Source organism: Oryctolagus cuniculus, chromosome 5, assembly GCF_964237555.1.
Source record: "Oryctolagus cuniculus chromosome 5, mOryCun1.1, whole genome shotgun sequence".
Taxonomy (NCBI): domain Eukaryota; kingdom Metazoa; phylum Chordata; class Mammalia; order Lagomorpha; family Leporidae; genus Oryctolagus; species Oryctolagus cuniculus.
The window spans coordinates 119,664,560-119,689,612 of record NC_091436.1 but is presented as its reverse complement, the minus strand read 5'-3'; the positions used below and the strand labels follow the sequence as shown (position 1 = coordinate 119,689,612).

General features: G+C 36.9%; 1 long non-coding RNA gene across 3 annotated transcripts in view; it reads right to left on the bottom strand.

Annotated features, from left to right (window-relative positions):
• LOC103349776 (uncharacterized) overlaps positions 1-25,053 on the bottom strand; it is a 233,388-nt gene that overhangs the window by 182,956 nt on the left and 25,379 nt on the right. For 2 of the 3 annotated variants that reach the window (XR_011389006.1, XR_011389007.1), the window contains exon 3: positions 17,384-17,570. This is a non-coding gene — a long non-coding RNA (uncharacterized lncRNA). Of the gene's footprint in view, positions 1-9,086; positions 17,571-25,053 lie in introns of those variants that run through there. The other variant, XR_007922949.2, reaches the window with a different exon arrangement.

The window sequence follows — 25,053 nt, the reverse complement described above, 5'->3', positions numbered from 1 at the left end:
CCAGGTACTTATCCTGGTCTCCCACGGGGTGCAGGGCCCAAGTACCTGGGCCATCCTCCACTGCACTCCTGGGCCACAGCAGAGAGCTGGCCTGGAAGAGGGGCAACCGGGACAGAATCCGGCGCCCTGACCGGGACTAGAACCCTGTGTGCCAGCGCCACAAGGTGGAGATTAGCCTAGTGAGCCGAGGCACCGGCCTACAAAATATATTTTAAAGAACTGGTTAGCTGTTTTTAATCAATGCAATTAGATCACCATAAAAGGGAGAAATTGCCTATAAAATTAAAATAAAACTTACCTACCCCCTCAAAAAAATGAAAGAAAATAAAGAAAAAAAAACTGCATCCAGGCTGCTAACATTGACAACTACCTTCATTTTAGGTTTAAACCATGATGGGGGAAATAAATAAAAGCAGTAGGGCAACTGCTTTTAAATGTTTCTCAACAACCCAAATGGTACTTCTAGCCTGTGCTCATACTTTATAAAAATGAATTAGGACAAGACATAGATTTGCTAATATGCATTTAATCACCAAAGGACTGAACATATCTGGGATTTTATTCTGTAATGGTTCAGATTTTGTCCACTAAATGCAAACAAAAAAGGAAGAAGTCTTAACAGAACAGGAGGAATCCTGCACAGTTGATGATCAGATTGATTTAAATATTATTCATGGCATGTAGCCTAATCCACCCCTAGCTATTTCTATGGCTTAGGCTTCATTGGTCTTGCACTGCTCCACTTACATCATTGCTAACAGATCATCTGCATTGGAGCTTAAGAAAGCCTGGATCAATAGCAGAATTATGGGGAGCTACAGTGCAGGGGACCCCTTGTTTTTCAGAGTATATTCACATATTCTTCCCAACTTATATTCATTAGGATAATAAATTGTAATCTTGAAATGTATTTTAGGAGCTGCCATTGGGCATTCTTCTGGAAGGAATAGTTCAAGTTTAAAATTCCCTCCCTCAAAAAGGGAATGCTAAGAGCCAGCAATGACCACATGTGCTGGATGGTCCAGCCATCTTGTCAGATCTTGAATTCAGCTTCTGGTCTCATCTCTGGCTCTACTTGCTTCATACATAAGTCTATTCTGTAGTTTTCTAAGTTTCTTTATAGATACAAAATTACAAGCTGCATTTAGTGAAGATATGAATGACCTTACTCATTTTTCTCATACAACACAGAAAAGTGTCCTGGTTATAATGTGATCAATTAATATTGTTTAAAGAATGGGTGATTCGTGACCCTAAAGTTGTAATTGTGACATGTATGAAGTTTGTAACTGTAAAGCAGTATGGTTCTGCATACATTTTCATGGACTTACTTCTAAAGGTACAGTTAAAAACTTGCCATGGGACACCAAATCCCCTTAAGCTGGATGGTAAAAATAGCATTCTAAGTGTTATAGAGTTCATATAGGTAGGATTAAGCATTAAAGTGATCATATAGATATGATAAATTATTACAGTGATCATATACATAGGACTAAGTGTTTGATAATAATAATATAATTAAAAAGGAGCGAATGCCCCAACATGGGAAGAAGTCCATACAGAAGACTCACAGAATGACAATTGCCTGAAGTAGCACTCTGACCTCAGAATCAGCCCTTAAGGCATTCTGGTTTGGCTGAAAAGCCCAGGGGAGCATTTCAGGCATGGAAAGTCAAGACACTGTGGCAAAAATATTCTACATGAAGGACCTCTGTGGGTGAGATCCCAGTGGATAGAAGCAGCCACCAAAGAAGGATGTACTTTCCTCTGAAGGGAGGAGAGAGCTTCCACTTTGCCTATGGCCTTGTCAAAATACTGAAGGAGTCTGTGGATCCAAAAGGCTTCCATAGCCTAGGCAACTTTTGTCAAAAGCCAAGGGTGATCACTGACATCATACATAAAAGTGTTAATTGTTAAATAAACAAGAGTCATGGTGTCTGTACACTAACTTCACATGCAGGATCTCTGTCCTCAAAGTTATATCATAAGACTTAACAGGAAAATTTGTACTCAGAGAATTACGTCGTTTTAGTGTATTAAGTGGAGGATATTCTTATGTCACTTAAATTATAGTTATGTATAAGTGCTCACAATAAATTATCATTCTTGGGTTCCTCTTTAAAGATAACTAAGTTTCTAAAAAAAAAATTGGCGGGGGGGGTGATTACCATCGAGATGCAATGACTTTGAGCAGCCCTTGTCTGGACTGTTGAGAAACAGTTTTTGATTTTTTTTATGTTTTCTGTTTTTAGTTTCTTTTTTTGATTGTTTGTTGGCTTTTTTCTCTCTATTTTTCTTTTTCTTCCCCATACAAAGTGCTGAACTCTTTACCTGGAATAAAGTTAATCTTTGTCTAAAGATAAATGAAAATAGATCTTAATAAAAAAAAAAAAAACAAGACTGAAAACAGGAGAGGGAAGAGGAAGAGGGGTAAGAGTGTGGGTGAGAGGATGCATACAGTGGGAAGAATTATTATGTTCCTAAAGCTGTATTTATGAAATACATGCAAATAGATAAAAAATAGAGAAATAAAGAATGGGTGATTATGGTACAACACACAGAGGGAAGATTAAATTAGATCTTACTTGTTAAATAGCATTTCTAATTCTATACCAATTTTATCCAGTTGGATGTAAAGCAGTGGTTCTTCACTGGGGGTAATTTTGTACACATTTGGCCATGTCTAGAGATGTTTTAGGTCTTCAAAATTGGGGGATGGGTGCAATTGCTATGTGATAAGTAAAGGCCAGAGATGCTTATAAACATCCTGAGAAGAGCTCCACTAAATGTATGTACAGCAAAGATAATCCAATGTAAAATCAACAGTATTGCTATACAACAGTACTGTAATAAAATAAATATCCTATACAAACGATCTCTTTGAGAACTCAGTTGAAAGAAGGGCCATCAAAGAAGGATCTACTTTTCTCTGAAAGGAGGAGAAAACATCCACTTTGCTTATGGCCAAGTCCAAATATTGATGGAGTCTATGGTCACAAAAGGCTTCCATAGCCTTAGCAGCCCATGGCAAGAGCCTCGGGTGATCACTGACATCATAAATAAGAGTGCAACGTTAAAGGAACAACAGAAGTCACAGTGCACTTGCTCCCCATGTAGAATCTCCATCCTTAATGAGTTGTACCATGAGAATTAACTGCAAATCTTGTTCTCAAACTGTACTCTATATGTTGTGGGGGAGGGGGGGTTGCAAAGTGTTGAAATCAGTGCTTAACATGGAGTTGGTTCTCTGTATATAAAATCAAACCAAAAATGAATGATAATGAAGAAGGGGATGGGAGAGGGAGAGGGAGGTGGGATGTGAGTTGGGGTAGCAAGGGTGGGTATGGGGGAAAAAACCACTATATTCCTAAAGTTGTACCTATGAAAAATGCATTCATTAAATAAAAACTTTAAAAAATCAATCAAATAAAAAATAAAAGGATCCTATTAAGATTTCAGTTGTCTTGACTCAATCATGAACTTGCATGCTCTACATTCTGTCCTCAGGAATAATGCATCTAGCCCCACAGTTACTGGATTACTCTCCCCCAAGAAACACCAGCATCCTCTCACACCCCAATCATCTCAAAATCAGAATGTGACATGCAACAGATTTTGTTAGAAGCCTATGGGATAAGGTGGCCACCATGCCTGCTGTATCTTCAGAGGTAGTGTAGTGTATTAGAAGAAAGTACTGCATGACAAAGCTGAGTTGTAACCCCAGTGCTGCCACTTGTTCATCTGTGAAGCCCTGAGTAAATCAAAGTCTCTGAACTACAATTTCCACAAACCTGGATGACAACCCCATGGCTTGAAGTTTGCTTATGAAGGTAAAAAAAAAAAAAAAAAATAGTATAAAGTGTCTGGCATAAGTAGCAGCTAATATCTTCTTTAATTCTGATATTAAAACACACTCTCCTTGATAAATTGATACCTGCATTTGCATCACACCAAGGACTGGCTCTCTAAAATCTGAAATTTGGTCTAAGTTATGGTTGTTGATTTTACTTTTTTTCCAAGTATTCACTGCTCCTCCTCAAAGGATTATAGATCTGCCTCTTTGGTTTTACAGCACATCAAGTGGCATATGAGTAGAAGAGATGAAGATCATTCTCAAATCTTGTCATGTTGCCTCCTGTGTCAGAAGGTGGGCAATACCCTAGGTGGGATTCTTACTTCAACCTGTAAAGAATATGAAGCCTTTAGCCAACCCACAAAAGACATGCACTCTCAGTGGTAAATAAACCTTTGTTGTAAACATCTGTATTTTAGAGTTATATTTACTATAACATTAGATTGGCTAAGATGACTGATACTGCCTCCAATGCTAAACTAGAAATATAAATCTGCCTTCTAGGCTAGGAAATTTGGCACTAAGCAGGTGATAGTTTGTTGGGAGCCTAAATGCCAAATGCTAAAAAGAATTGGGTATAAAGTCTTTTTAGAGCCTAGAGAGAATTTTAAACTCCATAAATTGGAATAGAAAGAATACCTTGGCACTGAAAATTTAACAATTAAAGCCAGAATCTTAATTTGGCAAATAGCCTTGCTTCTCATTATTTGCTCAGGAATTTGGTTATTCACCTTCTCCAAAATTAGCCTATATTTTAGTAGTTTCTCATTGGTCTTAATCAATTTTGTATAGAACAATTCAAAAAGCTGCCAATGACCAAAGCCAATGTATTATACAAAACACACATGTGCAATGAGTCTACTTCCAAATATCTTTAAGTACTTAATTCTATAAACAACCTGATTTTTATTAGATTTTCCTCCAAACTTTAAGTTCTTAGAGTTGTAATTTATTAACATATTCTAAGCAACTCATGATTGCCTCACAGAAAATGTCATTGTTTCTTCTATATATTTCACTCCCCAAAGTCCATAAAATGATGAGAAAAAGATAAGTTTTATAGATGCCCTTTTCCCTACTCTACTGCAAAAAAAATCATTTTCTACTCTGCCAACTGATTATGCAGCCACGTTGTTTGAAAGCTTGCATAATTTACATTAGCATGCTTAAGATCTCAGGTGACTATGCCTTTGAGGCCAGTATGCTAACCCCAGTGGGCCGATTTGATATTCTTCCCAATATCTGACCCTTTTTTCCTTGTTAATTACAGGCAGACTTCCATGGTCTGGCCCTGGATCTGCACCTGTTTCCCATCTTTGAGCAGCTGCTAATTAGGTTGAAAATGGTGGGGCTGGGCAGTGCAGGCCACACATGCCTCATCAGGCTATTGATCAGACTGGCATACCACACAGGCAGTAATGGCTATCTGCACAACACAATTCCAAAATAAAAGCCATTTCTGGAATTGCATGTTGAACATAAGCATGCACCAGACTCTACATCAAATATTAGAAAAAGAGACACTACAGTTTTAAAATAAAATTTTTGAGATACTATGATCCCAAATACCTTCCATTTCTCATTTGTTTAATTCAGAATAGAGATAAAAATCTTCTTTCAGAAAAAAACATGCATGTATATACAAGCAATCTTAAAAGAGAATTGTTTGAGTACAAATTATGCATTTTTAAATTATCCAAGATCAATTCCTATTCTGAACTCCCATTTGTCCTTGTGCATAACACAGTTACACAGTTTTAACTACATTGTGATTTATGTTCTGGGTAATGATGAACATCTGAAACACTGATCATAAAGGAGGTCATTACAATTATCCATGGGTAGTAATAGAATCAGTAGGGATGTTTGGGGCTTGCCAAAATTATTAAGTTGTACTACTAGCAGTGGGAAGGTAGAATGTGTTCATTCAACAAAAAATTTTCCAACAGCTGCTACAGATCACAAATAATGAAACAGGTTATGATAATTTTATAAATGCCTGTATCTAGGACCTAACTCCTTTTATATAAACACATAAAATATTTTTGCAACTTTCACACTCTAAAATTGAATAAACTAAAATTTCCAAGAATGCAAATCCAGAAGAAATTAGACTTTATTTGATTTGAAATGATTTAAGAATTATTCACTGTTTTGAAGATCACATCACCAATGACAACACTGACCTAACATTTGAGTTATGAATAAATCACATCATTATATTTTTTTAGGATTTATATGATTTATTTGAAAGGTAAGTTACAGAAAGAAGAGAAACAGAGGCCACAGTGGCCAGGCCGAAGCCAGGAGCTTCATCTGTGTCTCCCACATGAATGTAGGGGCCCGAGCACTTGGACCATCCTCTACTATTTCCCAGGCACATTAGCAGAAAGCTGAATTGGAAGTAAAGCAGTCAGGACTCAAATCATTGCCCACTTAACCCACTATGCCACAACAATGGCCCCTTTCTCTATTTGTAGCCTCTGCATTCAAGATTCTATGTACAGCTGTAGTATATGTCTTAGTTCATTTTGTGCTGCTACAGTAGAATGTCTGAGACTTAATGACTTATTAAAAAAAGAAGAGACTTATTTCTAACAGTTCTGGAAGTGGGGAGGTCAAAGATCAATGGGCCTACATCTGGTGAGAACCTTCTTGCTATGTTATCCTATGGCAAATGGTCAAGGGCAAGAGAGCAAAAACAAAGAAAGTAAGGAATAGAGCTGAATTCATCCTTTTATCAGAAACCTATTTTCACGATAGTTTAACCAACACTTGAATTTTTTTTTATTTATTTATTTGACAGACAGAGTTAGACAGTGAGAGAGAGAAACAGAGAGAAAGGTCTTCCTTCCGTTGGTTCACCCCTCAAATGGCCACCATGGCCGGAGCTACACTGATCCGAAGCCAGGAGCCAGGTGCTCCCTCCTGGTCTCCCATGTGGGTGCAGGAGCCCAAGCACTTGGGCCATCCTCCACTGCCCTCCTGGGCCACAGCAGAGAGGTGGACTGGAAGAGGAGCAACTGGGACTAGAACTCGGCGCCCATATGGGATGCAAGCGCTGCAGGCAGAGGATGAACCAAGTGAGCCACGGCACCGGCCCTTAACCCACACTTGAAATAATGGTATTAATGAGGTCAGAGCCCTCATGTCCTAAACATGTTTTAAAGTTTCCGCCTTCTCAATACTGTTGTACTCAAGAGAGTTTATAATAAATGAAATTTGGCTATATATTCAAACCACATCAGCATCTAACTATTCTATATTATTTAGTGTAAGTGAGCCTGAGCCTTTAAATAGAGGAATATTTGAGGATACTTCAAAAAGTTAAAGAAAATGGTACTAAAAGTAAGCTTTTCAAAAAATTTTGAAATCCATGCATATTCTTTTGATAATACAAATTTTCATGGGCTTTTTAAAGATCAAGTAGATCGATGATAGATTTGCAAGTAGATATAAAATTTATTGTGGAAATTACCATTAGATTTATTTATTTGTTTGTTTCTGAAAGGCAGAGCAACAGAAAAAGAGACTGGGAGAGAGAGATCTTCCAACTGATGGTTCACCCATCAAAATACCTACATCAGCCTGGATTGGGCCAGGCTGAATCCTGGAGCCGAGAACTCCACCCAAGTCTCTCATATGGGTGGTAGGGACTTGAGTATTTATTTGAGACATAATCTACCTTTCAATGTGTACATTAGCAAGAGGCTGGATCGGAGGCTGAGATGGACTTGAACCAAGGAATTTCGATATGGTATATGGGTGTCTAAAGTGGTAGTTTAACCTGTTGTACCTTTAACCCACCACCATGTTTTCACTGCATGCATAATTATCTATTACTTCAATTTAAGACTATTAAAAATAGATTATTATGAAAAGGAGAAGTTGACTCTGATAAAATGGGAATTACTGTCTAGGGTGACAATCTGGGTATAATTCTTATTTGTATGTGTTTGGCATTTACTTTGTACCTCTGATGCCTGGCGTGAAATATATTATCAACAGTTTGATTCTTCAAGCTCTATTCCTAATAGCCAAACATTAACTTGCAGAGCTGCCTCAACATGAATACCCAATATCTAAATAAACAGAAGTCTGTGATATTCCAGAAATGAGTTGTGGTACCTTTTTTAACATGGGGCAAATGCTATGGTCATTTAAATAAACACTGCCAGAGCCAAACACATGCAATACTCTATTTAAAATGGTAAGACGATCTACACTTGACCTTTTCTCCATTCTGTGATAAGTTCTAGATGAGTAGTCCTTCACTTTATTCTTTCAAGCAAAAGGGAAGCCTCATAAAAAGTCATGACTTTCACTTTTATTGCTTCAGTTCCTGTATCTTATTAATTGGATATGAACAAGCATTTTTCGAAAGATGAAATACAAATGGCCAACAGACACACGAAAAAATGCTGAGGATCACTAGCCATCAGAGAAATGCAGATAAAAACCACAATGAGGTATCACTTCATCCCAGTTAGAATAGCTATTACCAAAAATCAACAAATAAGAAACACTAGCAAAGATGTGGGTAAGAAAGGGTAACCTAAAATTCTGTTTGTGTGAATGCAAATTGGTACAACCATTGTGGAAAACAGTATAGATATTCTTCAGAAAAAAATATTAGATCTACCATATGACCCAGCTATCTCACTCCTGGGAATATACTCAAAGGAAATGAGATCAGCATATGAAAGAGATACCTACAGTCCAATGTTTCTAGCAGCTCAATTCACAATAGTAAAGATATAGAATCAACCTGGAAGTCCATCAACTGATGAATGGATAAAGAAAATATGATATATATACATAATGGCATATTACTGATCCTCTGTAAAAAAAAAAAAAAAAAAAAAAGAAATTATCAACTCCCAACTTGACTCTCACTGGGATTAAACATGACAATAGGTCTGATCTGATTTCATCATCATTTAAAAAAAATCATCTATTATTTTTCACTTTATGTTTCTGTGTGGGAGCAAACTGTTGAAATCCTTACTTAATGTATACTAAGCTGATCTTCTGTATATTAAGATAATCGAAAATGAATCTTGATGTGAATGGAAGGGGAGAGGGAGTGGGAAAGGGGAGGGTTGTGGGTGGGAGGGACGGTATGGGGGGGAAGCCATTGTAATCCATAAGCCGTACTTTGGAAATTTATATTCATTAAATAAAAGTTAAAAAAATAAAAATAAAAATAAATAAATTTTGACATTCACAACAAATGGCTGCAACCAGACCCAGAAATACAAATATGACATGTTTTCTATTATTTGTGGACATTAATATAACAGAGCATAAAAATTGTATAGATGACGCATCATTTGGTATTTAATTATAAATATTGCTTCTACTGGAAAATTGTAAAGTAAGGTATTTAATCTTTGGAAATTTTCTAAAAAAGATTACACCAGCTTTCAATGCTCTTTGGCTGATTATGTACTCAAATACACATGCTGCCTTTCACTCCGTTCTTAAACTGATCATAACTTAACTGTATTACATTTCATATAAAAGCAACCCTATTGTTTACCTTTATTATAATATTAAAATGACTTCTCTAATAATTCTCCTTTCCTATTCAGCATCTGGAATCATCAGCAATAACAGAGATATGTTAGTATTAGTAGGTTAAGTTCCTCAAGTTATTAAAGATCAAACCATACTGTTGCCCCATGACACTCCTAAATATGAATAGAAAGATAACTTCTCAACTAAAGTATTTGTCTTCTTGCCACAGGTTTTATGTGAAGGTGGCCAAGAACCTCTCAGCTCTCCATACCATCAAAGCAAAATGGATGCGCCAATCCAAGTCCTCATTTCTTCCTACTACACCACTACCCAAAAGAAGAGTTAGAGCTGTTTCCTTCAGCATCATTAAGAGAAAGAAGAGCACCTTCATTCTAATAAACTTCATCTACCTCTTCTGTGTTGTATAGCCAAACTTAAACTGTTCATTTTCATCAGCACTGGTTGCATCATTCCAATTGGGATGCATTCCTAGAGCTGGATATGAACTCTATCTTTTAATCTTAATGCTTAGAGTAGGAGGAACAGTCATTTTCAAAGGAAATTTTTGCTAAGCAAGGTTGTATGAATGCTCACTAGCAAAACCAACAGATGTTCATTGCAACAAGTTTCTTCTAAATAGACTGATGATGGTTGTTGCTTCATGTTTTAATAAAACCTGGAAAAAATCAAGAAAGTATGCACTCTCCAAAAATACATGTCCACATTTCAAATAAAAAAATCAATCTTTCATTCTTCTTGCAATTTAAATACATAGCAAGTCAAACCATTTACCCACATTAACTTTTTTAGCATGAGACAATAATGATTCATAAAATTTTTTCTTCATATACATTAGCATGAATTACTTTTGTGTATAATGTTACATATTTTTCTTATTTTTGAAATTTCTCAATGAAATAAAGTAATTTAGGGTATTTTCTAGAATCTCTCCTCTTTAGAATTTGCATGAAAAGTCTCATTGAAACATTATTTTCCATTTGCAAATTGTCAGCATTTTTTACAAAATGGAATAGTAAAAATTTGTGTACTTTAACTATCAACAAATACTTTGGAAAATCCATATATGTAAAATGCATAAAGACTGATTGCTTGTCTATTTCTATAGGAAAAACTGAGTTTTCAAAATATGTGGCTGAATCTCATCTCACTCTTGCTTTTCTGGTTAATCTTGAGCTTATGATAGATAAAGAAGATATAATAACTAACACTGGCCATTTATTTCATTGTCCTAACTTCATGCCATCTGCCCCACTGTCTGTAGTTTCTTATGCTTCATTTGGGAAACATTGTTCTAGATCTTGTCCCTTTGTCCAAGAAAATCCCCAGTATCTATCAATTTACACCAAACATTCTTGTTGAAAAGAAGTTTTCTATAACTCTACAGCTTAGGAGTACCTGATCCAATCTAGCAAAATCACCAGTTAGATGACCTAATGGTGACTCTATTTACTCAGTAACCTAAGAAAGACAGAAGCTACATTCATTTTACTGCTTCTTGACTTTAATTCCTGTTCCTTATATCTCTTACATCTCCAATTCTGCTACCACATTTTGGTACAATACCCTTTGAACTGGTTCTGCAGCCAGGCTTGATCTTAGCTTTGTCACTGCAAGCTATCTTTCACATATTGTCTAGAGTCAAATCTATAAAACACAAGTTAAAGCATAATGATCCTCCATAAGAATCCCTTCAAGAGCCTACCAAGCTAGAGGGAAAAACTCAAACATTCTTGTTTATTTGCATCAGCCAGAATCACTACTCCTCTTTCCTCATCCTGGAGACTAGGAAGGTCACAATAAATTCACCAACTGATGAGGGCCTGATCTCTGCTTCAATGATGCGCTCTGAATGCTGAGTCCTCTGTAGGGCAGGAACACTGTGTCCTCATATATCAAAATGCAGAAGGACTCCTTTCATCAAACCCTTTACAAGGGCTCCTAATCTGATCCTAGAGGAAGAAACCCTCATGGCCTATTCACCGCTTAAGGGCCTCACTTCCTAATACCATCACATTGGCAACACCTGAATTTGGGACAGACCTATTCACACTAGTGCAGACTTTTTGACTCCTAGAGACAGATTCCAGATTCTCTTCTTTATGTTATGTCAGTTATGAGATTATGTTGTATTTCTTATTTTGCTTATGTTTTCTCCTCCATGATGAGAGTATTAACTACGTTTTGTTCTTCTATCTTTTTAAAAATGTGTCTTCAGAACATAGCACAGTAACTGCAATGCAAATGAGTAACAAGTCATTGAGCTGGATGGATAGATAGTTGATAAAGTACAAATTCTATCTAGCTTGAAACTATTCCATAGTGTTCAATTTAGCCACCCAGTCTTGTTTTCTCCATTTCCCTATCATACAACATGCTCAGCTGAGAAATCATAAGTTATAGCTCATGATTTATGTTTTCATCTTTTGGTTTATGATCTTGTAGCTCACTTATGTAACTATCTCCCGGAACTAAAATAATGACTGTATCCAAGTCCCAGTCAACGTGCTACTGATTATCATAAAGTCATCCTTAAACAAAAAACTTCATATAATAGTTTTTTTACAGAAGTGACCATTCCAGGCATAATAAATTAATGGAATCAACAATTAAGTCATTTAAGTAAAAGATCTATTAGGTCAGGATTTTCTTACTCCTCCTTGATAAAGATTAATTTATTGTAACAACACTGTGTTTCTTTTCTAATACCATATGACTCATTATGTGGCTCTATTGCACATATCCATAGCATTGTAATAATCATTTTATGTGTCTTTTCATTTCCCTTCTTGTACTAATCATAAATTTGAAGCCCTACGAAATCAGACCTTTTTTTATATTTTCAGAGTTCTGCAAAGTACTTAATATATAGTCAATGCTTAATAAATTTTGTTTTTTAAAAAAGCATAAATACATTTACCATTGTATATAAAATTATAACCTCCAATAACAGAAATTTTTTAAACTTAGTTTGCCCTGCAACCTCTAATATTTGCCTTACATCCAACCATATAGTCAATTTAAATAATTAATGAATGAATTTAGTAAATATGCATAATAAGAGGTAGTTAACCACAATTGTTTTCTGTATGTTCTTGTGGTTGTAGTATCTACCAGATACCATCAAAAGTGCAAAATTAAATTAATACAAATATTAGTATTCCATATGCATCTACGAAATGGTGGTACACAACATTGTTGGCTTGGACAGAAATCTCCTAGTAGAGTAACAGCAACTGATCACACACATCCTTTACTATTACAAATTCAACTTCACATGCTTTACAAGAGAGGAAGAAATCACAACTTCCTAAGAGCAGTGACTCCAACTGCCATTTCAGAGGAAATAGATCCTTCTTTGATTTCAATATTCATATACCTGTCCTATATTAATGTTTTGCACTGGTATATATCTTTATAATCTTTAAAAGTTATTTAATCTTTATATAACATAGGCTTAAGAGAAAGCTACTATTCATCTGGGCATGAATAGTGATTAGTTTCAATACTAGAAAAAAAGTACTTAAAGTTACTGAAATGTATATGTTCCTCTACAATGTGAGACCTTAGGAAATTTTTGTGGACAACTCTAATCCTCAGTTTTGCCACAATCAATTTTTGCCTGAATACTACAGTATGTTACTGTGAGAAACACAGTACTCCAAGCACAAAATTGTGAAATGCTGAAATGCACTGGAAAAGAGAAACCATCTGTGACTAAGAAAAATAACCACAGAACTATAAGGATAATCAACAAACATCAGTGTCATATAAGCCCAAAAGGTATAAATTTTCTTAAAATCATGAAATTCAAATATACCAAAGAGATTCAGTGAATATATTAAGATCACCAAATTGTATTCAAAGCAAAATTCTGGTTAACCTTGACAGTGGTAGTATAACTACAGAGTACTTTATTTTCTTTTTTCTTCATTTTGAGAACATTATATATATATATATATATATATATATATATATATATAACAGTAGTTCCTAAAATGTCCTACTGTGACAGTTAATGAACATAGCATACATTGTGTCTTGGGAGAAAAAAAGAACATATTCTGGATTTTTCAAGCTAGGAGTCCGATCAAACCAAAGTACCACAGAGCAGTTTCAGGGTTAAATGGAGGGAAAGAACTGGACATGAAACCAGTTGAGAATTGGAAAATGAAATTGTAATAACAGACAACACTTTCCCCTGGACCTAATGTGGCACAGAGAAAATATTTCTAAAATTCGTGGTAAGGAGAAAACCTAGAATTTATCGGGGTTGTAAGTAAAAATGTGTTTTGAAAAATTGTATGTAGCCATCCCGGAACCAAAGAATGCATTGGAATTGCTGAAGAGTTAGTCCACGGTCAGACCAGGAGGCAACATCCTTGTATAAAGTGCCCAGTCATTTGAAGTTACTCTCTCTTAAATACACCAATCTCACAGGAACAAAGGAAAAAAGGAAAAAAAGCAACAGATAAAGTTGGACTCATGCAGCACTGCTTTCTTTTCTTAGTCTTGAGGAAATTGGTGTCTAAATTGAGAGTGCCCTGAAGGCGGCTTTAACTTACCTGACCGAACCTTACACAAGGGATGGCCTCAGGTCCTGTTGACCTAGGCAACTACTTGAGGGTCAAGCTTTCACCTAATGCAAGTGTTCTTGTGGAAACCCTCCTGTGTATTCAAAGGGGACAGCATCATTTTCCTCCCTCTCTGACTTTTTCTCACGGTTGTTTTTAATGACTATAAGTCTTCTCCTGCTGCTGGCAAAGGTAGCTCCTCCAGAGAGTGAATTAGGGCAGAAATATGGTATTCAGTACTTCACTCCCAGGGGGAAAGAAGAGCTGTCTCTCTGTCTGTTCAAGTTCTCAGTGGTACTCTGCCAAAACACAGCTTCATAACGTCAAATGGACGTTGGCCATCAAAACTTGAACTCCAGTTAATAACATTTTTTACTACAGACCATACTATAAGGATGTGGAGGTAAGCTTTTTGTTTGTTTTTCAGGAACTATGATGTAAAGGGTATGAGAGGGGAAACAAAGAGAGACAGGAGAAGAGAAGATACACAAGAGTTTATTTTAAAAATCTTGTTCCCTAAATATGAAGAATGATCCCTTTGTATTGTTCTTATAAATCTAAGCACTCAAATGTGAATTATTTTTGAGTATACATTTTTGGGGGACTGCATGTACGTGTCTAACACTGTAATAGTCATTCTTGGGGTTGGGAGGTAAATGTAGTAAGAGATGAAATGCAGTAAACTTAAGTGCTTAAAAGCATAGCCACTAAAGAAAATGTAAATTCCATGATGCAATACACTTCAGCTTAATTGTAAAAACCACACAAACCACTGAAAAAGCTAGGATTTTTTTTCCTGTGCGCATCAGTTATTTTGGCTCATTCTGAGGGAGACCCAATATTTAGCTTAATCCAGCATGTATGCATATTCATGTATCCTGCTTATAACAGAGGTCAAGAAAAATCCATCACCTCTGCTGGAAGAAACAAGTAAAATAACTCCAAATGAGTGAGCCTATAGTGAGGTATGGAAAATAGTTCAGCTTACTCTTGCTATTTCAGTATGATTATCGATAGATTCATTTTTACTCTCAAAAGTATAATAGCGTGCATAACAAATTATAAGTTCATGGTATAAAATTTTATGATAAAAATACTGTAGATGTCAAAATTTCCAAAATCAAAGATCTATAATTTTAGCTCACTATCTTTTTGTGAATGCCTTAAAATCTTATAAGACCCAACTCTAACTTCTGCCAATCTAAGTCCTTGTGAAGTTTTGGTAGACTTAAATTGTATTCAATTCACTTTTTTAAAGTAGAATGATTTTTATTTTTAAATTGACACATAAAAATTACACATATTTATGTGGTACTACATGATGCTTCAATACATATATACAGTATCTAATATTTAAATCAGAGTAAGAATTTTCTATACCCTCAAACATTTAACATTTCTTTGTTGTGAAAAAATATCCAAAATCCTTTGATCTAGCTTTTTTACATATATGGTATATATAGCCATTGTACTGTGTAATGAACATCTGAACTTATTCCTATCTAAGTGCATATTGATATCTATTATCGAATCATTTTCTAATTCCCTCTTCCTTGACCCTTTCGTAGCCTCTAGTGACCACTATTAAACTCCTCTTCAATGAGATCAACTTTTTTAGCTTCTAGGTATGAGTGATAATGTGTAGTATTTTTCTCTTTATGCCTAGTTTATTTCATTCAACCTAATAAGCTCCAGATCCATTTATACTGCTGCATATGACAGAATGTCATTCTTTTTTTATGTCTGAATAAAATTCTGTTATGCATATATACCACATTTTCTTTATCCATTCATCTGTTGATGGACATGAGTAGTGTTGCAACAATCATGGGTGTATAGGTATCTCTTTGACAGACAGATTTTGTTGCTTTTGGGTGTATACACAGCAGTGGTATTGTGGGATCATACAGTAGTTCTATTTTAATTATTTGAAGAACCTCCATATTATTCCCATGAAGGCTGTTCTACTATACATTCCCACCAATAATATATTACAATTCCCTTTTCTTCACAACCTTGCCAGCACTTGTTACTTTTTGTCTTTTTTTAATAGGTATTGCATTTCAATTTGCACTTCCTTGAAGTCAAGTGATACTAAGTACCATTTCACTCGTAAACAAACAGAAGATTTAATCAATGTAGAAAAATCAGGACTCTTGAACATTGTTGGGACTCAGAAATGATTAACATACTTTGGAAAATAGTCTAGCAGTTCCTCACAGAGTTAAAATATGACTCAGCTGTTTCACTCCTCAACTAGTGATATGAAAATGTATATACGCAAAAACTGTTTATAGCAATATTTTTAATAATACTCAAAAGGCTAAAACAACCCAAGTATCCATCAGTTGATGAATGGATAACAAAATGTGATATATGCTTACAACAGAATATTAATCAGCTGTAAAAGTAATGAATTTCTGAAGCAGGTATGCATCTTTAGAACACGCTAAATGAAAGAACTCAGTCTCAAAAGCCATATTCTGTGATTCCATTCATTTGAAATTTCCATAATAAGTGAATCTATAGGAGTAGAAAGATTATTTGTTAAATAGTTAAAGGGTACAGGGTTTCTTTTTGAGATGATGAAAATATTCTTTAATTGACTTTGGTAATGGCTGCACTTATTTTTGAACATGCTAAATAACATCAAATTTTCACTTTAAATGGTGAACTATCTGGAATGCTAATAATGCATCAATAAGAACGTTTTTAAAAAGAAAAAAAAGAGTGGATATTTGGTCTAGTAGCCTAGTGATTAAGATGCCAGTTGGGATGCCCATGACTCACATTGGAATACCAAGTCTTAAGTCCCAGCTCTGCTTCTAATTCCTGCTACTGCATACCCTGGAAGACATCAGATGATGGATAGGTCTGTACTATCCATGTGGGAGACATGGATTAATTTCCTGCCTCTCAGCTTCAGCACCCAAAGTGCCATGGATATTTGGGGAAGTAAACCAATAAACTGTCTTTCTCTCTCCTCCCTCTCCTCTTCTGTTTCACTCTCTAAAATAATTATTTTTTAAAAAATTCAAAAAACAAAAAGATTCTACTAGTCAGAATGACAACAAATCACTCCTAATAATAATAACCAGCACTGATATAGAATGCGTCCCTAGAAGATGCTGTTTCTACTGCACTACATATCTTAAGGAACCCTCACACAAAAATCGTATGGCATTTGTTCTGGAATTATACCTATAATGTAAAATGCTAAGTAAATTGCTCAACCTGTAAAAGTAGTCAAAGATGTCATTGAATACAGGTCGGTTGGAGATGACTAGCTCCAAAGGTAAGTCTTAAAAGCAATCTGTTTATCTACAGCCAATCTTGGGATACAGCCCTGCTACACACAGAACTTTGCTCCAACTTGGAGCCTGCTTTCCAGTTTAGAGTAGAAGAAAAATATACCTACCTTGTCTCTGTAGGTCAGAGAGAACATAGATCTGTGATGAATTGAAAATCCAGAGTGAGCTATTTGATTTGCTTCCCTGGTGGCATGGTCCTCTGTTGGCTATCCTTCTTCAATTGCCTTTTGCTACATTATGCATTTCTTCTTTGAGATCCCTCTCATTTTCTTTTTGACTGTCCACCTGTTCAAGCTAAATGGAAGGCATTACAATTTAAGCCTCAGCTTTAGGCTTGGCACTGTATCAAGAATATTTACACTTATTAGGGAATATTTAGAATATCTATTTGTAACATAAAAATGGGTCAATCCTTTGGTCAATTTTAATGAAAACTGACAACAAAGCCAAAGATGAAATAAAAAAAAACATATAATAGGTGGGAGTGTTCCTTATATGACTTGCAAGAAATTTAATTAAACCACTTAGATTTATACACTCTTGAAAGCTCATTACTTGCTATTTTAGCAACAATATGTATGCATGTGATAAAAACAAAATCAAGTAGGAGTAGCAAAGATCATCTTTTTTTATTTATTTTTTTTTTTTGACAGGCAGAGTGGACAGTGAGACAGAGAGGAAGGTCTTCCTTTGCCATTGGTTCACCCTCCAATGGCCACCATGGCTGGCACACCACGCTGATCCGAAGCCAGGAGCCAGGTGCTTTTCCTGGTCTCCCATGGAGTGCAGGGCCCAAGCACTTGGGCCATCCTCCACTGCACTCCCTGGCCACAGCAGAGAGCTGGCCTGGAAGAGGGGCAACCGTGACAGAATCCGGCGCCCCGACTGGGACTAGAACCCGATGTGCCAGCGCTGCAAGGCAGAGGATTAGCCTATTGAGCCATGGCACCGGCCCCAAAGATCATCTTTAAACAGTTAAAATATCACTGGTAATTCATAATGTGTGCACAGATATCCAAGAAGAGCAATTTCATCTTACTCTGCATATATCAATGGAGACCTCAAACCCTTAGGAATTATTCTGCAAATAGAAACTCAGTAAATGTTCAGGTACAATGGGAAACTACCAAAAAAAAATCCACTAGGCGGCACATACCTTGCTTTCACTCTCTGTGAAGAATATATAAATATGTGAGTATATATGAGCTAAACAGAAAATAAAGATAATATTCTGACTTAGTTTTGAGATACTTTTCTGCTTGCAAGTCATAAGAGCCTTTAAGTTATAGATATAATAGTGCTATTTAGCTGAGAAAATGGTGCTTGCTCCCCATGGAAATTTGTTTCAGTAGTTCCTTAAAATTTTTTTCATCAGTGCATGGAACATTGTCTAGGACAGATCATACACTAGGCAATAAAGATTGCAATTTCAAAAAAAAAAATTGAAATCATACCATGCATCTTTTCTGAACACAATGGGATGAAGTTGAAAATTAATTCAAGAATGTCTAGAAAATATGCAAACACAAAGAAACTGAAGAATATGCTCCAGAATAAACAGTGAGTCAGCCAGCGCCGCGGCTCACTAGGCTAATCCTCCGCCTGCGGCGCCAGCACACCGGATTCTGTCCCAGTCGCTCCTCTTCCAGTCCAGCTCCCTGTTGTGGCCAGGGAGTGCAGTGGAGGATGGCCCAAGTGCTTGGGCCCTGCACCCTCATGGGAGACCAGGAAAAGCACCTGGCTCCTGGCTTCGGATCAGCACAGCGCACCGGCCGCAGCAGCCATTGGAGGGTGAAACAATGGAAAAAGGAAGACCTTTCTCTCTGTCTCTCTCTCTCACTGTCCACTCTGCCTGTCAAAAAATAAATAAATAAATAAAATAAATAAAAAAAAAAACAGTGAGTCACAGAAGACATCAAAAGAGGAAAAAAATTTCTAGAAATGAAGGAAGATGACAATACAACCTATCCAAATATATAAGATACAGCAAAGGCAGTATTATGAGGGAAATTTATAGCAATTGTTATCTACAACAAGAAATTGGAAAGGTATCAAATAAATGAGAAATCAAAGCATCTCAAAGACTTAGAAAAACAACAACAAACCAAACCCAAATTAGTAGGAAAAGAGAAATAACTAAAATTAGAGAAAAAATAAACACAATTGAAACAAAAAAATACAAAAACTTAGTGAAATAAAGAGCTGGTTTTTGGGAAAAAATAAAGTTGATAGTACATTAGCTCAACTTACCAAAAAAAAAAAAAAAAGAGAGAGAGAGAGAGAACAGGCCAATAATAAAGATGGAGATTGAAACAGTAGTAAAGACCCTTTTTTAAAGATTTTATTTATTTATTTGAGAGGGAGAGACAGAGAGAAAGAGGTCTTCCCCGAAATGGCTACAACTGCCAGAGCTGGGCCAATCCAAAGACAGGAGCCTCATTGGTGTCTCCAATGTGGGCGCATGAGCCCAAGCTCCTGGGCCATCCTCTACTACTTTCCCAGGCCATAGCAGAGAGTTGGATCAGAAGAGAAGCAGCTGGTACTAGAATCAGCACTCATAATGGGATGTCAGCACCACACACTGAGGATTAACCTATTGTGCCACAGCACTGGCCCCACAATGACCCTTTCAACAAAGAAAAGCCCAGGACCCAATGACTTCACTGCTGAATTCTACCAGGCATTTAAAGAAGGACTAATCCCAATTTTTCTCAAGCTGTTCAAAAAAATTGAAAGAGAAGGAACCTTAACAAACTCCTCCTATGAGGTCAATATTACCTTAATTCCTAAACCAGAAAAAGATACAACAGAGAAAGATAACTATAGACCAATCCTTGATGAACACAGATACAAAACTCCTCAGCAAAATACTAGCTAATCCAATCCAACAGCACATCAGAAAGATCATTCACCCAGAACAAATAGGATTTATCCCTGGTATGCAGGGATGGTTCAACATTCACAAATCAATAAATGTGATAAATCACATTACCAAAATAAAGAATAAAAATTATGAGTATTTCAATAGATGCAGTGAAAGCATTTTAAAAGACACAACATAATTTCATGATGAAAACCTTAAGAAAACTGGGTACAGAAGGAACATTCCTCAATACAATCAAGGCAATTTATGACAAATGCACAGCCAGAAGCATCCCCACCAAGATATGAAATCGGACAAGAATGCCTACTGTCACCACTGCCAGAGCCATTAGGAAAAAAAAAAAAAAAGTCAATGGGATAAAAATGGGAAAGAAGGAAGTCAAACTATCCCTATTTGCAGATGACATGATTCTTCAATGTATAGGAGATCCAAAAGAATCCACTGATAGACTATTAGAGCTCATAAAAGAGTTTGGTAAAGAAGCAGGATATAAAATTAATACATAAAATTAATAGCCTTTCTATACACACAAATGCCACTGCTGAGCAAGAACTTCTAAATACAATCCCATTCATAATAGCTACAAAAAATTAAATAGTTTGGCATGCATGTCACCAAGGTGGTGAAAGATCTCTACATTGAAAATTATAAACATTAAAGAAAGAAATAGAAGAAGACTCACACAAAAAATGAAAAAATAAAAAGAGAAAGAGAGAGAGAGAGAGGTTCCAAGAGGGAGAGTAGGGAGGGAGCTCACTGATAGTCCAGGAAAAAATAGTTTTATAAAAGTGGAGATAGTGTAGTCTCAGGGAAGAGTTAGGGAAAAAACTGCAGAGGCAACTCTTCTGGAATTAGAGGGACATTGTGGATCTATGTGGAGGGCATGGGCTCCCAAGGCTTGGGACCCCAGCTTCCAAGAGTCTCCTCCGCACCAGCGCTGGAAAGAGAGGTGAGATGAAACCGTAGCAGCCCGAGACACTGGCAGAAAAGCAGCAGGAAAAGCCTGGAGGGAATGAAGCTTGAAGCCCCATGGGGGAAAGTACACCAACCTAACTAGAGGAGAGAAAAAAATACAAGGGATGACATAGACACGATTCTCTCTCTCCACTCACCTTACAAAGGCATGCAAGACAATAGAGCAAGCGCCCTTTTGAACATACTTAACAGTTGCACAAACTCCAGCTGAGCCTGCCCTCATCCAAAATGAAACCCTGATTCTGGTGGGGAGTAATAACAGGAGACTAAGACCTAGTGAATGTGTGGAGCTTATGAATTGGGACTGTGAAAAAAAAAAAAAAAAAAACAGAGTGTGTGAGAGAACTCACGATGTGGCTGAGATGTGAGTAGTTTTGGTGGGAAACGCCACAAATTCGGGCGGCCTTGGTAACCTGGGGAGAGACACTGCAGGGGAATCTGAGCTTACATTGAGGACTGCACAGATCCTTTGTGTGGTCCTTGGGACAGAGCAGATGAATATTATACCCACTGGGCTACCACTCAGGCACTGATCGCCATTGAGGAGAAGAGCTCAGCTGAGTGGAATTACTTCCATTAAGAATAAAAGAGAGAGAGAGAGAGAGAGAGAGAGAGAGAGAGATTGATTTACCATGCCAAACCTGGGTGTGTCACCTTTGGCACACCCTTAACCCTGAAGAACTAAACAGAGCTCTCAGGCCACACCCAGCACAAACCTCTAGAGATTCACCTAAAGCAGACAGTCCACTACAGTCAGAGTATGAGAAAGCTGCCACAGCAGAAAAAGAAAAGAATATCTCCACAATGCCAAACAAACAACAACAAAAAAAAAAAACAGAGGAAATAAGAACAAGGATGACAACCTGACTATCCCAAAAGAATATGACACTCCAGTACAAGATTATGAATATGATGAGATAGAAGAAATGCAAGAAATGGAACTTGAAAAATTTATGATAAGAACATTTAGAAGTTATCAAAAACAAATGCATACATTACTGAAATCCATGGAAGACATGACAGAAAATCTCTGAAGTGAAAATAAAATCTTAAGGAGGAATCAAAATGAAACGAGGAAATTGAGATATTGAAGAGAAATCAAAATGAAATGAAGAATTCAATAGAACAAATAAAAAACATATTTGAGAGCCTTAAAAACAGAAACTAATAAAGCACCTAAAAGGAAACCTGTAGAAGTGAAATGGACACTATGAGAAACAATGACTTGATCAGCCCTTGTCCTGACTGTCAAGGAACAACTTACTATATTATTCCTTTTAGTATTTTTTGTTCTACTTAATACCATTGGTTGAACACTTTAATTAACATACAATTATTCTTAGGTGTTTACAATTAACTGAAAAGTGATCCCTGTTCAATATAAGAGTGGAAATAAGAGAGGGAGATGTACAGTTTGGCACATTCTCAGACTACCCCTAATGGCAGAGCTAGAAACGTGCCAGGGGATTCCAAATCAATTCCATCAAGGTGGCACGTAACAATGCCATCTCACTAGTCAAAGTGATCAGTTGACCATAATGATAGGATTAGCTATCAAAGGGATCACATAAATAAGATTAGTGTCTGTTAATAATACCTGATAGAATTAAAAAGGAGAGAACAATCCAACATGGGAAGCAGGATACACAGCAGACTCATAGAATGGCAGATGTCCTAAACAGCACTCTGGCCTCAGAATCAGCCCTTAAGGCATTCAGATCCACATGAAAAGCCCATGAGAGTTTCTCAGGCATGAAAAGTCAAGACAATGTGTCAAAAATAAATGACCTAAATGAAAGATCTATGTGAGTGAGATCCCAGCAGAAAGAACAGGCCATCAAAGAAGGAGGTACCTTTCTCTGAAGGCAGGAGAGAACTTCCACTTTGATTATGGCTTTGTCTAAATAAGGTTGGAGTTGGTGAACTCAAGAGGCTACCATAGCCTTGACACTCATGACAAGAGCCTCGGGTGATTACAGACGTCATAAATAAGAGTGTCAATTGTTAAATCAACAATGAGAGTCACTATACACTTGCTTCCCATGTAAGATCTCTGTCAATGTGTTGTACTATGTGAATTAATGGTAAAACTAGTACTCAAACAGTACTTTATACTTTGTGTATCTGTGTGGGTACAGTCTGTTGAAATCTTTACTTTGTATATACCAAGTTGATCTTCTGTATATAAAGATAATTGAAAATAAATCTTGATAAAGAATGGGAGATGGGAGAGGGAGCGGGAGATGGAATGGTTGCGGGTGGGAGGGAGGTTACAGGGGAAAAACCACTATAATCCATATTTTTACTTTCATAATTTATATTTATTAAATAAAAGTTGTTAAAAAAAAACTCAAGCAATATAAAAAAAAGAGAGAGAATGGGAGAAAATGTTTGCAAACTATGAAACTGATAAAGAATCTACAAAAAGCTCAAGAAACTCGACAACGACAAAATAAATACTCCTGTTAAGAAATGGCCAAAAGACTTGAACAGGCATTTTTCAATACAGGAAATTCAAAGAGCCAACAGACACATGAAAAAACTCTCAAGATCAGTAGCCATCATGGAAATCCAAATCAAGACCACAAGGAGGTTTCATCTCAACCTAGTTAGAACGGCTCTCATACAGAAATCAACAAATAATTAATGTTGGTGAGGATGTGTGGAAAAAGCTACCCTAATCCACTGTTGTTAGAATGTAAACCTGTATAGCCATTGTGGAAGACAGTGTAGGAATGCCGTAGAAAGCTGAAAATAGATCTACCACGTGACCCAGCACTGTCACTTCTGGGAATTAATCCAAGGGAAATGAAATCAGCATATGAGGCCGGCACCATGGCTCACTTGGTTAATTCTCCACCTGCGAAGCCAGCATCCCACATGGGCGCTGGGTCTAGTCCCGGTTGCTCCTATTTCAGTCCAGCTCTCTGCTATGGCCCAGGAGGGCAGTGGAGGATGGCCCAAGTGCTTGGGCACCTGCACCCGCATGGGAAACTGGGAAGAAGCACTTGGCTCCTGGCTTCAGATCAGTGCAGCGCTGGCCGTAGCAGCCATTTGAGTAGTGAACCAATTGAAGGAAGACCTTTCTCTCTATCTCTCTCTCTCAACTATTTATATCTCTACCTGTCAAATAAAAAAAAAAAAGATTTATTTGAAAGTCAGAGTTATACAGAGAGAGGAGAGGCAAAGAGAGAGACAGAGAGAGAGAGAGAGAGAGAGGTCTTCCATCCAATGGTTCACTCCCCAATTGGCCGTGTGGTCCAGAGCTGCGCCAATCCAAAGCCAGGAGCCAGGGGCTTCTTCCAGGTCTCCCACGCAGGTGCTGGGGCCCAAGGAATTGGGCCATCTTCTACTGCTTTCCCAGGCCATAGAAGAGAGCTGGACTGGAAGTGAAGCAGCTAGGTCTTGAACCGGCGCCCATATGGGATGCTGGTGCTTCAGGCCAGGGCGTTAACCCATTGTGCCATAGCACCAGCCCCGAATAATGAACTTCTAAAGTTTCTACAGGAAACTACTTTTATTTTTTCCTAAAATCTCTCAGACACAACCTGTTCCAGGTACACAGACTTGCTTTACTAACAGATCCTCCAATGGGAAGGCTGGCCTAAAAGGCCCTTATCTTTAAAAAATTATTCAGACTCCCTATTCTTCAGCACAATGAGCCTAAATTAATAGCCATTCAACAGGTACTATGCTTACTATCACAATCTTGCATTATAGTCTCTGACTTCCAATATATGACCTATTTAATACAAAAACTAAAAAAGCTAAGTTAAAAGAATTACAAGATGAAGAATTATTTACATTGTTCTTTCAAATTCAGCAAGTAATTATAAATAGGACCTCATGCTTTTTAATTACTCATATTAGATCTCACACTTCTTTGCTAGGTCCTCTACGTGCAACAAATTATACCAT